Genomic DNA, 16,244 nt, shown 5'->3' with positions numbered 1-16,244 from the left:
CTGTCTTGTCCCGTTACTTATCGGGAAAGGGGGTGATAGACCACCGTTAACCTGTACTCTAGCTGATGCCTGCTCGTACATGGCGAACACCGCCCCTACAAAGGGGTCAGGGAGATCAAATTTAAGCAAAACGCTCTTTAGGTATTGCCAATTGACCCTATCAAACGCTTTTTCCGCATCCGTACTAAGGAAAAGCAGGGGGGAGGAGTGCTTCTTGGCCTGACAGAGTACGTTTACCACTCTGGTAGTGTTGTCTTTACCTTCCCTGGCCCGGATGAAGCCAACCCGATCGCCATGTACGAGGAGGGGAAGGAAAACAGCAAGCCTATTGGCCATCATCTTAGCGAGGAGTTTGAGGTCTATGTTTAGGAGGGATATGGGCCTGTAATTGGAGCATTGTTTAGGGTCCTTCCCCTCTTTGGGTATAAGAGAAATGTGTGCCACCGTCATATCTCTGGAGAGTGGGCAGCCGAGTAGAGATTGGTTACAGACCTTCAAGAGGTGGGGGAGAAGAAGATTCTGAAAGGTCTTGTAATATGAAAGTGGAAGGCCATCGGGGCCCGGGCTTTTCCCTATAGGCATTTGTGACATGGCGGTCTTAAGTTCCAAAATGGTAAAAGGGGCTTCTAACTTCAACTTCTGTTCGGATGAAAGGTGGGGCATCTCGGATGAGTCTAAGAAGCTTTCTATAGCCGATTTTCTGCTGTCGTCGGAATCAGGGGGGGAAAGGTTATATAGACTATTATAGAAGTCCCGGAATTGAGTTGCAATCTGGGAAACTGAAAAGATCGATTTCCCACCAGAGGTATGAAGCTGATGGACATAGTTAGAAGACCTTCTCCCCCTGACTCTGCTCATCAGAAACTTGGTCGCTTTATCCCCATGAGCGAAAAACTTGTGTTGCATACTCATGAAGTATTTAGCAGTTCTTGCCGTTAACAGGGATTTAAGCTTTGCTCTATATTCAGAAAGCTCTCTTAACTGGGGTTCAGAGGGGGAGGACTTATGGCTATGCTCCAAGCTCTGAATTTTCTGCAGGACTTCGTCTATAACTTTTCCTTGAAGTTTTTTCCTGTAAGACCCGATGTTAATAAAGTGACCCCTGATAACCGGCTTATGGGCGTCCCAGAGGGTATTACTTGAGATATCAGTGCTCCCATTCAAGGAGAAATAATCAGCTAGATGTTTGGAGATTTGGTCTATCAGATCCTGGGAGCCTAAGAGGGTTTCATTAAGTCGCCAATTAAAACAAGATGGGTTTTTCACGGGAGCTAGGACCCTAATAAATATTGGGGAGTGGTCAGACAGGTGGATGGAACCTATAGATGCTGTGTTACATAGATGGAGGTGTTCTTTGGAAATAAAAAAATAGTCTAGACGATGATACGTGCCATGAACAGGAGAGTAAAAGGTGTAATCGTGGTCATTGGGGTGAAGAGAACGCCAGACGTCAATCAGGTGAAGATCCCAAAGGGTTTTCCTAATGAGTTTAAGGGATCTGCCAGAGTGGGAAGATTTGTGTGTGGATATATCTAGTTGAGGGAATAGGGCAATGTTAAGGTCTCCTCCCACTATCACAATCCCCTCACTAAAAAGGTTGATAATAGGGGCTAGACTGGCTAACCAGTGGGACTGATTGGAGTTGGGACCATATACATTAACGAAGGTGTAGGTCTGCTGTCCTATTGAGCCCTTGATCAGTATATATCTTCCCTCAGGGTCAAGCAATTGGTCAGCAAGCTTAAATGGGATCTTTTTGTGGAAACCTATGCTCACCCCACTGGACGCAGAGGAGTTACCTCCACAATGATACCAGGTGGAATAATAGGAATACTGCATGTTTGGGTAGCGGTTAAAACGATAATGCGTCTCCTGGAGGAACACCACCTCGGCCTTAGCTTTTCTCAGAACGGCAAAAACCTGACTCCTCTTGGATGGGGAGTGAAAGCCCTTGACATTGTAAGAAGCCATAAGTAGATCAGCCATATGACATAGTGTGAGTGGAGTTACCTCTAAGCCAGTAATGTCCCCTCCAGGAGAGCAAGGAGGTGTCGTACAGACTCTTCTCAGTATGCTTTGGCAAGATCAGGATGCAGCATAGGACGCGTAAGGCGGTCAGGAGTGTCTCATATCCTGGGGGAAAGAGCAAGTAGGAAAAGGGGACAAAACATAACAGGGGAAACAAAGGAAAACTAAGCATAATTATATATGCAACGTACATGTGGGGGGAGTGTGGTCTTGTGACCATGCAAGAGGACGTATAACAAATCAAAATTCTAATGAGCAATCAGGGACAATGGGCCCGTCTGGTCAGTATGGCGAGCACATACATTATAGCGGTTAATCTATTAAAGGAACTTTAGCAAGAACTTCAAGTGAGGACCTACTCAGGGAGAGAAACAATACAAGTTAAGTCCCATACATACAAAGAAGGGTCACTGCTGAGTAGGCTGGTGGTCTAGGGAGTTGCTTCTGGGGGTAAACTGCAGACCCCTCTTCCTAGATCTGGTTGACTTCGGAGTACGTTGGACCTCAAATGGAGCTATTGCAGGAAGGTCCGGTAGGTCGTTCAAGTCCTGATAGAGCTCCCAATTCTCAATCGGCAACGGGTTAATGCTCAGGACGTCGTAGGCAGCTTGTAAATCCGTGTAAGACGAGATGAAAACTTTCTTCCCTGCACGGGTAAAAGAGAGTCCAAAAGGATAGGACCAGCGGTATATGATCTTGTTAGAGCGGAGCCAGTCGGTCAGAGGCTTCAATGCCCTGCGTTTTCTCAGGGTAGAGGGGGCTAGATCTTGATATATTTCAATTTTGAAGTCCTCATAGGATAAATCTGAGCTATTACGGGCAGCTTCTAAGATGGCGGACTTGACCGGGAAATTCAGAAATTTGCATATAACATCCCTGGGTGGGTCAGCAGGCTTGGGTTTCGGGCGCAGGGCCCTATGTGCCCGTTCAATGATCACCTCTTGCGGGAAGTCGGGGCCCAACAGTGAACTACATATAGCCAGGACAGTCACCGAGATATCCCCAGGTGGAACCGCCTCTGGAATTCCGCGGAATCTCAAGTTGTTGCGGCGCCCCCGGTTTTCCTGGTCTTCGATCGCGTTATGCAGCCCGTTCAGGTAGGTAGAGCAGCGGCGCAGGGCATCCGACACTGCCGTATGGTGGTTCAGGGACGCTGCTTGATGCGTTTCTAGGGCTTCCACCCGGTCCCCAATATGACGTACCTCTTGTCTGAATGCCGCAAATTCCGTGAGGATAGGCTCCATTACCCTGCTCAGGGCCCGGTCCAGATACTTTCTGGTTATGGGTAAGTCGGAGCTGGCCTGGGGATCCTCCGACTCGCTCTCTCCTTCAGATGGGCCTGGAGCGCGCTTTTCAGCTTTAGGCTGTGGTGTCGGCGCCATCTTGGTTTCTTTCTGTGCGACCGTTGCTGCGGCTTTCCGGAGGAATTTCTCCATATCGCCCGGAGGAACTTGGTTCTTGAAGGTAGCGGAGGAGTCCACTTGCTTCGGGTTACCGATTTTGACCATTATCTCCCGACAGTGCTGATGTTAGCTTATGTTACACACAGTCCTCTTAAGAGAGCACAGAGCTATGCAGCCATCTCCGTCCGGCGCTAGCTCCGCCCCCTTTTTTACACATTTTGATTGCAAAGTTCTTCTCACACATTTGGGCCCCTAAATTGCCAGGGCAGTATAACTACGCCACAAGTGACCCCATTTTGGAAAGAAGACACCCTAAGGTATTCCGTGAGGGGCACTGCGAGTTCCTAGAATTTTTTTTTTTTTGTCACAAGTTAGCGGAAAATGATGATGTTTTTTTTTTGTTTTTTTTTCTTACAAAGTCTCATATTGCACTAACTTGCGACAAAAAATAAAAAATTCTAGGAACTCACCATGCCCCTCACAGAATACCTTGGGGTGTCTTCTTTCCAAAATGGGGTCACTTGTGAGGTAGTTATACTGCCCTGGCAATTTAGGGGCCCAAATGTGTGAGAAGTACTTTGCAATCAAAATGTGTAAAAAATGGCCTGCAAAATCCGAAAGGTGCACTTTGGAATATGTGCCCCTTTGCCCACCTTGGCATCAAAAAAGTGTCACACATCTGGTATCACCGTACTCAGGAGAAGTTGGGGAATGTGTTTTGGGGTGCCATTTTACATATACCCATGCTGGGTGAGAGAAATATGTTGGCAAAAGATAACTTTTCCCATTTTTTTATACAAAGTTGGCATTTGACCAAGATATTTATCTCACCCAGCATGGGTATATGTAAAATGACACCCCAAAACACATTCCCCAACTTCTTCTGAGTACGGCGATACCAGATGTGTCACACTTTTTTGCAGCCTAGATGCGCAAAGGTGCCCAAATTCCTTTTAGGAGGGCATTTTTAGACATTTGGATCCCAGACTTCTTCTCACGCTTTAGGGCCCCTAAAAAGCCAGGGCAGTATAAATACCCCACATGTGACCCCACTTTGGAAAGAAGACACCCCAAGGTATTCAATGAGTGGCCTGGCAAGTTCATAGAAATTTTTTTTTTCCGCATAAGTTAGCGGAAATTGATTTTTTTTTGTTTTTTTCTCACAAAGTCTCACCTTCCGCTAACTTAGGACAAAAATTTCAATCTTTCATGGACTCAATATGCCCCTCAGCAAATACCTTGGGGTGTCTTCTTTCCAAAATGGGGTCAGTTGTGGGGTGTTTGTACTGCCCTGGCATTTGAGGGTCTCTGCAATCATTACATGTATGGCCAGCATTAGGAGTTTCTGCTATTCTCCTTATATTGAGCATACAGGTAATGAGATTTTTTTTCCGTTCAGCCTCTGGGCTGAAAGAAAAAAATGAACGGCACAGATTTCTTCATTCGCATCGATCAATGTGGATGAAAAAATCTCTGCCAAAAAAAAAATATGGAGGGGAAAGGCGTCTGCCAGGACATAGGAGCTCTGCCCTACATCCATACCCACTTAGCTCGTATGCCCTGGCAAACCAGATTTCTCCATTCGCATCAATCGATGTGGATGAATAAATCATTGCCGGGATTTTTTTTTTTATATATATATATATATATATATATATACAAAGTGTTTGCCAAAGCATAGGAACGCCGCCTCCTCCTCAGCTCGTATGCCTCGGCAAACGTATCTGTCACTGCAGAGGAGAAAATCCCGTCTTGCAGCGCCGCATACACTGACTTGCGTGTAATCTGACAGCAGCGCAATGCTTCTGTCAGAATGCACATCGGTGCTGCAGCTAGTAGATCGGTTGGTCCACCTGGAAGGTAAAAAAAAACAAAAAAAAAAAGAAAGAAAAAACCAGGCCACAACGCAATAATTTTATTAACTTTGGAACAGAACCTGTAAACTTTAACTTTTGGAACTAAACATTAACCTGTTTGCTTACTGGTGTTTTTTTTGTTTTGTTTTTTGTTTTTTTACCTTTATAGAACAAACCTCTCCTTCCCCATGGGTCAATGTGCAAAGCGCAAAGCGCCCAAAGATGTGGCGAAGTGCGTTAGGCACTTTGTCCCATGTGAAAGGAGACGTTTGCAGCAGCTGTGAGTGAATGGGCCCTAATAGCCCTGTGTGCCTATCCTGGTGAGATGATCCCTATGCTAGGTGTACCTGTGTGTGGTACTTTCGGAAACACTCCCCTAAGCATAGGGCAGGGTGGTCCGGACAGTCAGGACAGAAATAGCGGGTGTCACGCCTTATTCCACTCCTGCTACAGACACGACATTTTTTTCGGGGTGGCGGTCGGTTTGAGGTACCAGGAACGACACTGGGGAAGTGTCGCTCGTGTAGACGGCTAACTACACTGGTGGATGGGGCCACGGAACCTCCTGGATACAGGAGGTTCGCGATGATCTCTTCCTGAAATTTGAGGAAGGATCCAGTTCTCCCAGCCTTACTGTAGAGAACAAAACTATTGTACAGAGCCAATTGAATCAAATATACAGACACCTTCTTATACCAGCGTCTGGTGCGTCGGGAAACTAAATACGGAGCCAACATCTGGTCATTGAAGTCGACCCCTCCCATGTGGAGGTTATAGTCGTGGACTGAGAGGGGCTTTTCAATGACACGGGTTGCTCGCTCAATTTGGATTGTCGTGTCTGCGTGAATGGAGGAGAGCATGTAAACGTCACGCTTGTCTCTCCATTTCACCGCGAGCAGTTCTTCGTTACACAGTGCGGCCCTCTGCCCCCTTGCAAGACGGGTGCTAACGAGCCGTTGGGGGAAGCCCGCGCGACTAGTTCGCGCGGTACCACAGGCGCCAATCCGTTCTAGAAACAAATGCCTAAAGAGGGCCACACTTGTGTAGAAATTGTCCACATAAAGATGGTACCCCTTGCCGAATAAGGGTGACACCAAGTCCCAAACTGTCTTCCCACTGCTCCCCAGGTAGTCAGGGCAACCGACCGGCTCCAGGGTCTGATCTTTTCCCTCATAGACCCGAAATTTGTGGGTATAGCCTGTGGCCCTTTCACAGAGCTTATACAATTTGACCCCATACCGGGCGCGCTTGCTTGGGATGTATTGTTTGAAGCCAAGACGCCCGGTAAAATGTATCAGGGACTCGTCTATGCAGATGTTTTGCTCAGGGGTATACAAATCTGCAAATTTCAGGTTGATGAGGGGCCGAATTTTGTGGAGCCGGTCAAAAGCAGGGTGGTCCCTGGGACGGGAGGCGGTGTTGTCACTAAAGTGCAGGAAACGCAGGATGGTCTCAAATCGTGTCCTGGACATAGCAGCAGAGAACATGGGCATTTGATGAATCGGGTTCGTGGACCAATATGACCGCAATTCATGCTTTTTTGTCAGGCCCATGTTGAGGAGGAGGCCCAGAAAAGTTTTAAGTTCGGAAACTTGGACTGGTTTCCACCGGAAAGGCTGGGCATAAAAGCTTCCCGGGTTAGCGGTGATAAATTGTGTGGCATACCGGTTTGTCTCTGCCACGACTAAGTCTAAAAGCTCCGCAGTCAAGAACAGCTCAAAAAATCCCAGGGCCGAATCGATCTGAGCTGTCTCAACCCGAACTCCAGACTGGGCGGTGAAAGGGAAAACTACAGGTGCGGCTGAAGTTGGGGACTGCCAATCAGGGTTTGCCAGCACCTCAGGGACTCTAGGGGCTCTACGGGCACGTCTTTGCGGTGGCTGCGACGGGGTCACTACTGCACGTGCCACCATACCAGCTTCAACTGCCCTTCTGGTGCTCGCTACTTCACCAGGTTGTACGGCAGTGCTGGTACTAGGTCCAGGAAGGGCTGGGCTGCTGGTGTATGCCTCACCACGTAATCCAACAGCACCAGCCCCACTCTGCTGCTCTTGAAGCGGATCCTGCGCAACCTGCGGTCTAGCGACACGGGGCCGGGTACGCCTGGTGGTATCAGGGACCTCAGCCTCCTCGTCCGAACTTTGGGTCAGAGAGCCACTGCTTTCTACAGGTTCGTATTCTGACCCGCTGGATTCATCAGATGAGGGTTCCCACTCCTCATCCGACTGGGTCAGAAGCCTGTAGGCCTCTTCAGAGGAATACCCCCTGTTAGACATGTGGGCAACTAAATTTAGGGGTATTCCCTGAGACTACCCAAGAAAAAAAAGCAAGCCTGTCTTACAAATGGGAGGCTAGCGAAGTACCGGAGGCCGCTGCGGTTGATAAAAAATATCAAAACTGATTTTTTTATCGCCGCAGTGCGTGTAAAGTGAATGTGCAGCGATCAAAAAAAAAATAATTTTTTTGTCACTGCGGTGGGGCGGGCGTGGGTGTACGCACGTGTGGGCGAGCGATGAGGCCTGATCGGGCAAACACTGCGTTTTGGGTGGAGGGAGAACTAAAGTGACACTAGTACTATTATAGATCTGACCGTGATCAGTTTTGATCACTTCCAGATACTATAAAAGTACAAATGCTGATTAGCGATACGCTAATCAGCGAATAACGGACTGCGGTGCGGTGGGCTGGGCGCTAACCGATCCCTAAACTACCTAACCAAGGGGCCTAAACTATACTGAAACCTAACGGTCAATACCAGTGAAAAAAAAAAGTGACAGTTTGCACTGATCACTTTTTTCCTTTCACTAGTGATTGACAGGGGCGATCAAAGGGGTGATCAAAGGGTTAATTGGGGTGATCTGGGGGCTAAGTGTGGTGTAGTGGGTACTCACAGTGATGATGTGCTCCTCTGCTCCTCTGCTGGAACCAACCGACCAAAAGAAGGAGCAGAGGAGCACAGCAGCCATATAACCCCATCATATTTACTAATATGTGGGGTTAAATGGCTGCTGATTGGATTTTTTAAAAATCAGCAACCTGCCAGCCAATGATCGTGGCCGGCAGGCTGCTGACGAAATACTGTGCTGCGAAAAGCCGGCCCGCGATGCGCATGCGCGGGCCGGCTGTGACGTAATCTCGCGTCTCGCGAGATGACGCACCGATGCGTCCAGGAGGAACAAATCAACCACCTCCCGGACGCATCGGTGCGTACAGCGGTCGGGAGGTGGTTAAACACCTTCCTGGCCAGTGATAGTTTCTGACTCACTAGCAGTGTTCCTGGTTCCTGTGCTTATTGGATTGCTCGTTCCTCTTGCCCCGGCTTGTCTCTCATTTAGTACTGCATTGTCCATCTGGTTCTGATCTCAGCGTGTCTTCTGACCACTCTTTGTCTCTCATTTGCTACTGCATAGCTTGTCTGGTTCTAACCCATTTATGTATGACTCTGGTATTGTGTTTGTCTGTCTTTGTTGTTTGTCCGTCTTTGCACTTAAATAGCGTAGGGACTGTCAACCAGTTGCAGTCTAGCTATGTAGAGCTTGTACTATAAGTAGGTGGGAAAAGCTGGGCTGGTTTCTAGGCTTAGTCGTCTGTCCCTACCTACAGTCCTAACATGATCAAATTTAATTTGAAACTTGTTCTCCACAACCAATGTGTGGGATACTGCAGGCACAAAGATAATAATTCCATATTTCATTTTCTTTATGGTTTAAAGTGACATTGTACTTTCAGTAAACTTTTGATAAGTCATAGTGACAGATCAAAAGTTTAGATCGTGGGGGTCTGAGTGCTGAGACCCCCTACCAATCTCTAGACTGAGGGGAGAGAAGCTGTCGCTTAGTGTGTTTTCTCTTTCTGCAGGACAGTAAGAAAATCTACGGGCCAGTCTCACACCCATCTCATATAGCGAGGAGAGAGGCACTAAGTGAGCGCTACTCTCCCCTCAGTCTAGAGATTGGTGGGGGTCTCAGCACTCAGACCCCACCGATCTAAAACTTTTGATATATCCCTCATGACAAATCGAAAGCTTACTGAAAGTACAGTGCCACTTTAAGTGAAAGATGATACAACAAATATATAATTAAGTGTTTTATCAGTAAATTTGTACACTGATCCCCTAAGAAATATGCATTAGGGTGTAAATTTATCAAACTAGTATAAGGGAAAACAGACTTATTTGCCCATAGCAACCAATCAGATTCCACCTTTCATTTTTCTGAGCTTCAGTTTTCCTGTTTGATAAATCTCTCCCTAAGTTTATTTGTCTAAGCTCTGCATGCACCTTTTACAAAGAGTCATAAACTACAAAACAAATCGGACATCTAATACAGCACAAGTTCCTGTAAGTACAGTTTTAAATACTATAAGCTGCAAAATGGTAAAAAAACAAAACAGTATAATGTGCTTAGTATTGTATACACAGGCCCTGGTACATAGTCTGACTAGTGACCTTTATAAAGATGATTCTTTGCTTTGTATGTACTAGATTGCAGTTTTAGCTAAAGCACATAGAAGGCCCAATGTAAGATGATCAAAAGGAGAACATACTGTACCTTCACCCCTCCATTCCACCCAGCACTGGTTTGCACCACCAAACACACAGTTCCAAGAGAGAACGGAACAGAACTGGAACTTCTAATATTTTTTAGGAGCTAAGGCAAAATCTAAGGGGCGAATTGGAAAATTTCCAAACAGCTTTTTTTACACTGCAGTGAAGGTGGACAAGATAAAGCCTTCTACAGGTTCTCTCTCCCCATTGATGAAGGTCCCCCCACTTCATAGGCCCTATGCCTGGCAACGAGTATGGTAATTGCTGTACAAGTATATGTAACTTGGACAAAGATTTCACTGTTGAACTGTAATTTCCTTTGGAAAGACTGCACTCTTATTACAATTAACTTCTCCAAGGAATCCCAGCATTCCTATTACATAGGAAACTCTGCACCATCTGCTTCCTGCGTGAGATTAATCACTCTACTTCTCATTGTAAATTTAGGATGTTTTAATCCACTTGTTGAAGCCATAGAAGTGAATTAAAACACAGTGCCGAGAAGCATATCACCACTAGAGATGAGGGAATCAAATCTCACAAAGGATTCAGGATAAATTCGATTTGCCTCAAAGCCTAATTTCCTCGTGCTTCATGTAAGCAAATCGATTTAACCTTAAATAGTGTAAAAAACAAAAAAAATCATTATTGCCTCCTCCATTTGCTCGTGACGGGCCGCCATCTCGATTGAAGATCTTGGCTGAAATCTTGTGCGTGGTGACGTATGACGAGATTTCGCGCCAGATCTTCAAGCAAGATAGCTGTGGACGGCCAGTTGCAAGCAAATGGAGCCGGTAAGTTTGATTTAAAAAAAAATTATGTTAATTTTACACCGTTTTTAAACTCAGATGCCACGATCATGTATGAACGTGGCATCTGAGGGACACAATGACGGAGAGCGGTGTAATCGCAGCTCCCTGTCATTGCACCCACTACTTACAAAAAATGCACTTTGCAAAATTCGGCAAATCAGCCAAATTGAACTTTTGAAAAATTCTCTCATCTCTAATCACCACCATTAGAGACATATAAGTTGCAGGTGTGGAGTGGACACTATAAAGGGGTTTTCCAAGTTATTTTTATTGATGACCTATTCTCAAGATAGGTCATTAATGTCAGATTGGCGGGGGTCCGACACCCAGCACCCCCGCCTATCAGCTGTTTGAAGAGAAGATGGACCCCATGCCAGTGCTGCCTCCTCTTAATTGTCTACCTGCTTGTTGTCGCATCTACAGCGGTGAGCAGGTGTAATTACATGTAAGCCATCCCATCCATTTCAGTGGGACGGCTCGTTCCTATTCACTTTACAAATTGACGAACAGTGAATTTGCGGCAAACAATTTTTTTATATTACATATGTTTAATTTGGGAACTTTGGTAGACAGGATGGTCACTGCAACCTCTAGAAGACCACTTGTGTAAAATATACAAACATTACTAAAGAGAGGATTCCTGGGCTTGTGCACAGCAATCCCTACAATGTATTTTAGCACAGCTTTAGGCCTCATGCACACGACCATATGTATTTTGCGGTCCGCAAAAAAAGTATCTGCAAAAAATACAGATGATGCCAGTGTGCATTCCGTATTTTGCGGACCGGAACAGCTGGCCCCTCATAGAACAGTCCTATCTATGTCCATAATGCGGACAATAATAGGACATGTTCTATTTTTTGGCGTAACTTAAATACGGACACACTTTTTTGCGGACCCATTGAAATGAATGGTTCCTTATATGGTCCGCAAAATAAAAACGGAACGGACACTGAAATAAAATACGTTTGTGTGCATGAGGCCTTAATGCTGACAGTGGAGGAACGGGGACATAAAAAAAAAAGTGATCTGGACTCTTTATCTGCATTACTACTCATGTACAGTGATGGCCAGTTCACCCGCGAACACATGCGGGCTGCCATCTTAAATCATAAGTCCTTACCTGTGCCTGCGCCGTGAGCCGGTCTGAAACAAATGCGGTCACCGGGAGCAGGCAGTTCCGAGAACAGCCCGATGAAGGCCCCCGGCGGCTGTTCTCGGAACTGCCTGCTCCCGGTGACCGCATTTGTTTCAGATCGGCTCACGGCGCAGGCACAGGTAAGGACTTACCTGTGCCTCGCCGGACTTGTGATTTAAGATGGCAGCCCGCATGTGTTCGCGGGCGAACACGACGAACTGGCCATCACTGCTCATGTAGAATCGTTCTGCCAGAGAAGCCTGCCAAATCAGTTGAATGCAGGTGTGAAACTAGCCCTTCTGAGATGTAGAAGGTGGATCCTCAGGCTGCAGTACCCAGAATAGTTTTGTAGCTGGACAGCCGCGATATCAGGCCAGAAAACAAGACCAGACATGGGGTGTACAACAGGGCAGACCAGGAGCTGGAACCAGAAACACGAACAAAAGGAACAACCCAAGAGATGGAACATGGACACCAGATTAGAGCAGGAACATGGACACTTGAGCAAGAATAGAATGTGGACATGGGACAGGACTGGAGTGCATTCAGTTTCTAAAATAGAGTCAAAGGTCATCATCAAGAGGCAGGAGCATAGTCAGGAATAGCTAGTAGTCATGTAGTACTACAAATACTAAAAACAACTTAAAACAAAGTAAAGTAGGAATAGACTTACAACAGACATGGAACAAGGTGACCCGAGGCAGGGTCCACACTAACAGCGGGCAGACAGAACCATATGAGGACGGAGCTGCTCTGTGAACTGTGCACTGAGCCTCAGGCAAATAAATGAGGGAACTGACTGGATATACAAAGCAGACCTTGATTAAACCCATCAGAAACAGCTACATAGCAACACAGCTCAGAACCAGGGAGACTTCATCATTGCTTTGCTAGTGCAACCAGGTATGGCCGAGCAATGGAGACAGAATGGATAGGTCATCAATATTAGATCGGCAGGGGTCCAACTACCAATACCACCCCCGATCATCTAATTGAAGAGTAGCCTCTGCCTCAAAATGACCTGTGGGTTGGTGATCTTGTAGAGGAAGTGCAGTGTAATTATAGCCCTTGTCCCATTGAAGTGAATGGCATGAGCAGTTTTAATTACACTGTGCAGCCGCTGCTGCAGATGAGACAGTGCAAAGGTTATTATGAAGCAGAAGCAGCATGAGCGCCGCTTCCTTTTCAAACAGCTGATCGGCGGGGGTACCAGGAGTCGGACTCTCGCTGATCTGATATGGATGACTTTTCCTGTGGATAGATTATCAATATCTTTGCACTGCACATCTCCTTTAACTTTGGGATATAAACCAGTGAGAAATCTTGTGTGAGACTATTTTAGAGGAGAAGAAATCTTTAAAACATCTCACCATAGTATACGCTAGGGGAAAAAAAAAAAAAAAAAAAAAAAAAAAGCATCCCCACTGATCCCCTGCCGCTTCTTTTCTGATACCGCGCTGCCTGCTGTTCTCTACTTTCTGCTTCCGCAATGATGACATCCCATGTAAAAGGACCCTTGGTCAATAACGGGAATACTTTGAGCATCTATGTAATATCATTTTCATATTTAACTTCTCCTCTGTTCATCAAGTAGTGAGCGAAAAGGTTTTGGATTCATATTTGTATGTGCAATGAGCAGGACACCGGTACAGTGGGTCAGCCATGCAGTGGGTCAGGATATATGTGTAGTAGTTCGTGACGCCAATTGCAGCTTGCGCAGGTACTGTAGCAGGGCCCTTTAAGATGTTATAACTCACGTACCAGGTGAGGAATGCCATAGGGGGATAATGTCTCTGTGTAATGTCAACGGTGTCTCCTACCTTGGTACGGCTGGACTCCTGGATCCTGGCTCACTTGCAATAAATTGAGTGTTGTTAATAGGAGTAATGGAGGAATGAATGAGATCCAAGCAGGTAATATGATCCAACTTGTCTTTACTGAATGGGTGTAGCATAAATCCATATGAGTACAGCAATAATTGTTAGGTCCCAGCAGGTATAGGCAATGTATGGCAGGGGTTAATGCCTCTTCTGCTTCCTATCATATGCCTGGAGAATCTGGCAGGTATTTATCTTCTGCTCTGTCTGTCTTCTGCTTGGTATGGGCCTGACTAGCTAAGGAGGAATTTGGCTTCCCCTGGACTCTGGATATGTACTCACAGCTTGGCTCACAGAGGATGCTTCTTCCTGGAGGCTGGAGTTGGCTGCTTTTCTTGTCAACCAGCTGAGGCTGATGGCTCAGGCTGGGAAGAGTGATCTTGGCCTCAGCCGAGGCTCGATCCTGTCTTGGGATCCCTGTTTCTGGGAGCTCCTACTAACACAGCCTTCCCCTAGCCGGGGGGCTGGTACACTAACTAGAACTTTCTTTCCTCCCCATGAGGGAGGAAGTGGGAACATTCCACACCTCCTCAAAGAGGGGGGGGGGGGGGGGGAGCTAGATTGGAATTAACTATTCCAGTCTAGATATGCTAAACTGAACTAAACACATTGCTGCCACCTGCTGGTGTACATGGAAAATTACAGCAATAATATGAAACAGGCATAGAAAATACATATAATGGAAAATGCAGTGTTAAATTACACAAGATGACAATACATATGCACCTGACATATTGTAGCGGGGAGAAAGAGTTTAGTGACATACTCTGGGATGTTACATATGCAGAGGAGTTTTGTTGATTATAACATTTACCTTACATATTGCCTTAAAGGGATCCTGTCACATTAATCATGTACAGTAGTGTGCTCTGCAGGCAGCAGATTATAGAGCAGGAGGAGCTGAGCAAATTGATATATACCGGTAATCAAATAGTTTCATTCAGTATAAACTTGTCATGTCTTCAATTTAATTCCTGCTCATCCTGGGCTTAGGAGTCCAGTGGGTGGCCCCACTTTTCCCCACAAAATGATATAGAAGCCTGCTCAGGTCCTCCTATGCCACGCTGCCCACAGATCAGACTTCAGGCTCAACGTGACAGGCTCCATGTAACCTTAGCTGTCTTGACTCTAATCATTCATATACTGTATGTCTTCAAAGCACCATTCCAGCTTGGAACACATAGGGAATTCTTCATTGTAGGTGTATTTAAAGTTACATGCAGTTTTAAGGATTGGCGTTGTTGTGTTCACCTGCACCAAATTTATGAAAATGATAATGTCATAAGTAATAATAAATTTGAGGTAAGTGCAATATGCCTGCACCTATTTCTGTAAGGCCCCCTTAACACGGGCTCACCTCATCCACTTGATTGCGCAGCCGGCATCGTCTTCTTACTTCTTCTTCTTTCAGGACCTGCAAAAGAACCTTTGAAGACGTAATCGCGCTCACCACGTGGTGACGTCAGCGCAGGTCCTGCTGAATGAAGATAGAAGAACCTGCTATCTTCATTCAGCAGGACCTGTGCTGACTTTACCACGCTCACCAAATGGTTTACGGATGCGAGGCGGTGCTGGGCTCCTTCATGCTGGACTCCTCTCAGGGTAATTTGCATATGTATCAAATCGTTTTGTTTTTTTTACACAATAAAAGTATTCAGAGCTATGGGGACTGGATATTGCGGATGTGCTAGCGGCCATCTAGCAACCCATGTCCTCAGCTCTTATACACAAAATCCCAGTGACAGGTTCCCTTTAAAGGGGCTGTCTCACTTCAGTAAGTGGCATTTATCATGTAGAGAAAGTTAATACAAGCCACTTACTAATGTATTGTGATTGTCCATATTGCTTCCTTTGCTGGCTGGATTCGTTTTTACATTACATAATACACTGTTTGTTTCCATGGTTACAGACCACCCTGCAATCCATCAGTGGTGGTCGTGCTTGCACACTATAGGAGAAAGAGTCAGCCTCTTTGGTGGCCGGGATCATGGGAGTGCACGACCACCACTGATGGATTGCAGGGTGATAGAAAAATGAATCCAGCCAGCAAAGGAGGCAATATGGACAATCACAGGACATTAATAAGTGGCTTGTATTAACTTTCTCTACATGATAAATGCCACTTACTGAAGTGAGACAACCCCTTTAAGAACATTTTTCCCCATAATAGTTTATTGTGGACAATCTTTCGCAGCTCCCTGAGTGAATTGTGGCCAATGCATACAGGAGAGTTTTACTGGGCGGTTAAGAGTCTGCAGCATCTGCACGGCCTGCGTACACACCAGGGCTCGCTGCACAGCCATAGCCAGTAAATATTTGCTGACACAAGTCAGTGGAAAGTCATTTCCCATAAAAGCCGTCCAAGCACAACGCAATAAACGCGTTCTCAGCACACACCAAGAATCTGCCGGGAAATGCACAACGTTTGCAGGTGCGAACACAGATTCTAGGAGATACGTTTGACGTGCTGCGGGCCTAATTGTTCCCTCAGCTAGCTCAGTTTCAGAGACTCTAATGGACGCGTATACTGTACACATATTTATGTTTAATGGAGATGTAATAACCTGGTATCGCATACAGGGGC

This window comes from Bufo gargarizans, chromosome 6 (genome assembly GCF_014858855.1).
Source record: "Bufo gargarizans isolate SCDJY-AF-19 chromosome 6, ASM1485885v1, whole genome shotgun sequence".
NCBI lineage: Eukaryota > Metazoa > Chordata > Amphibia > Anura > Bufonidae > Bufo > Bufo gargarizans.
Note: the sequence above shows the minus strand (reverse complement) of the source record.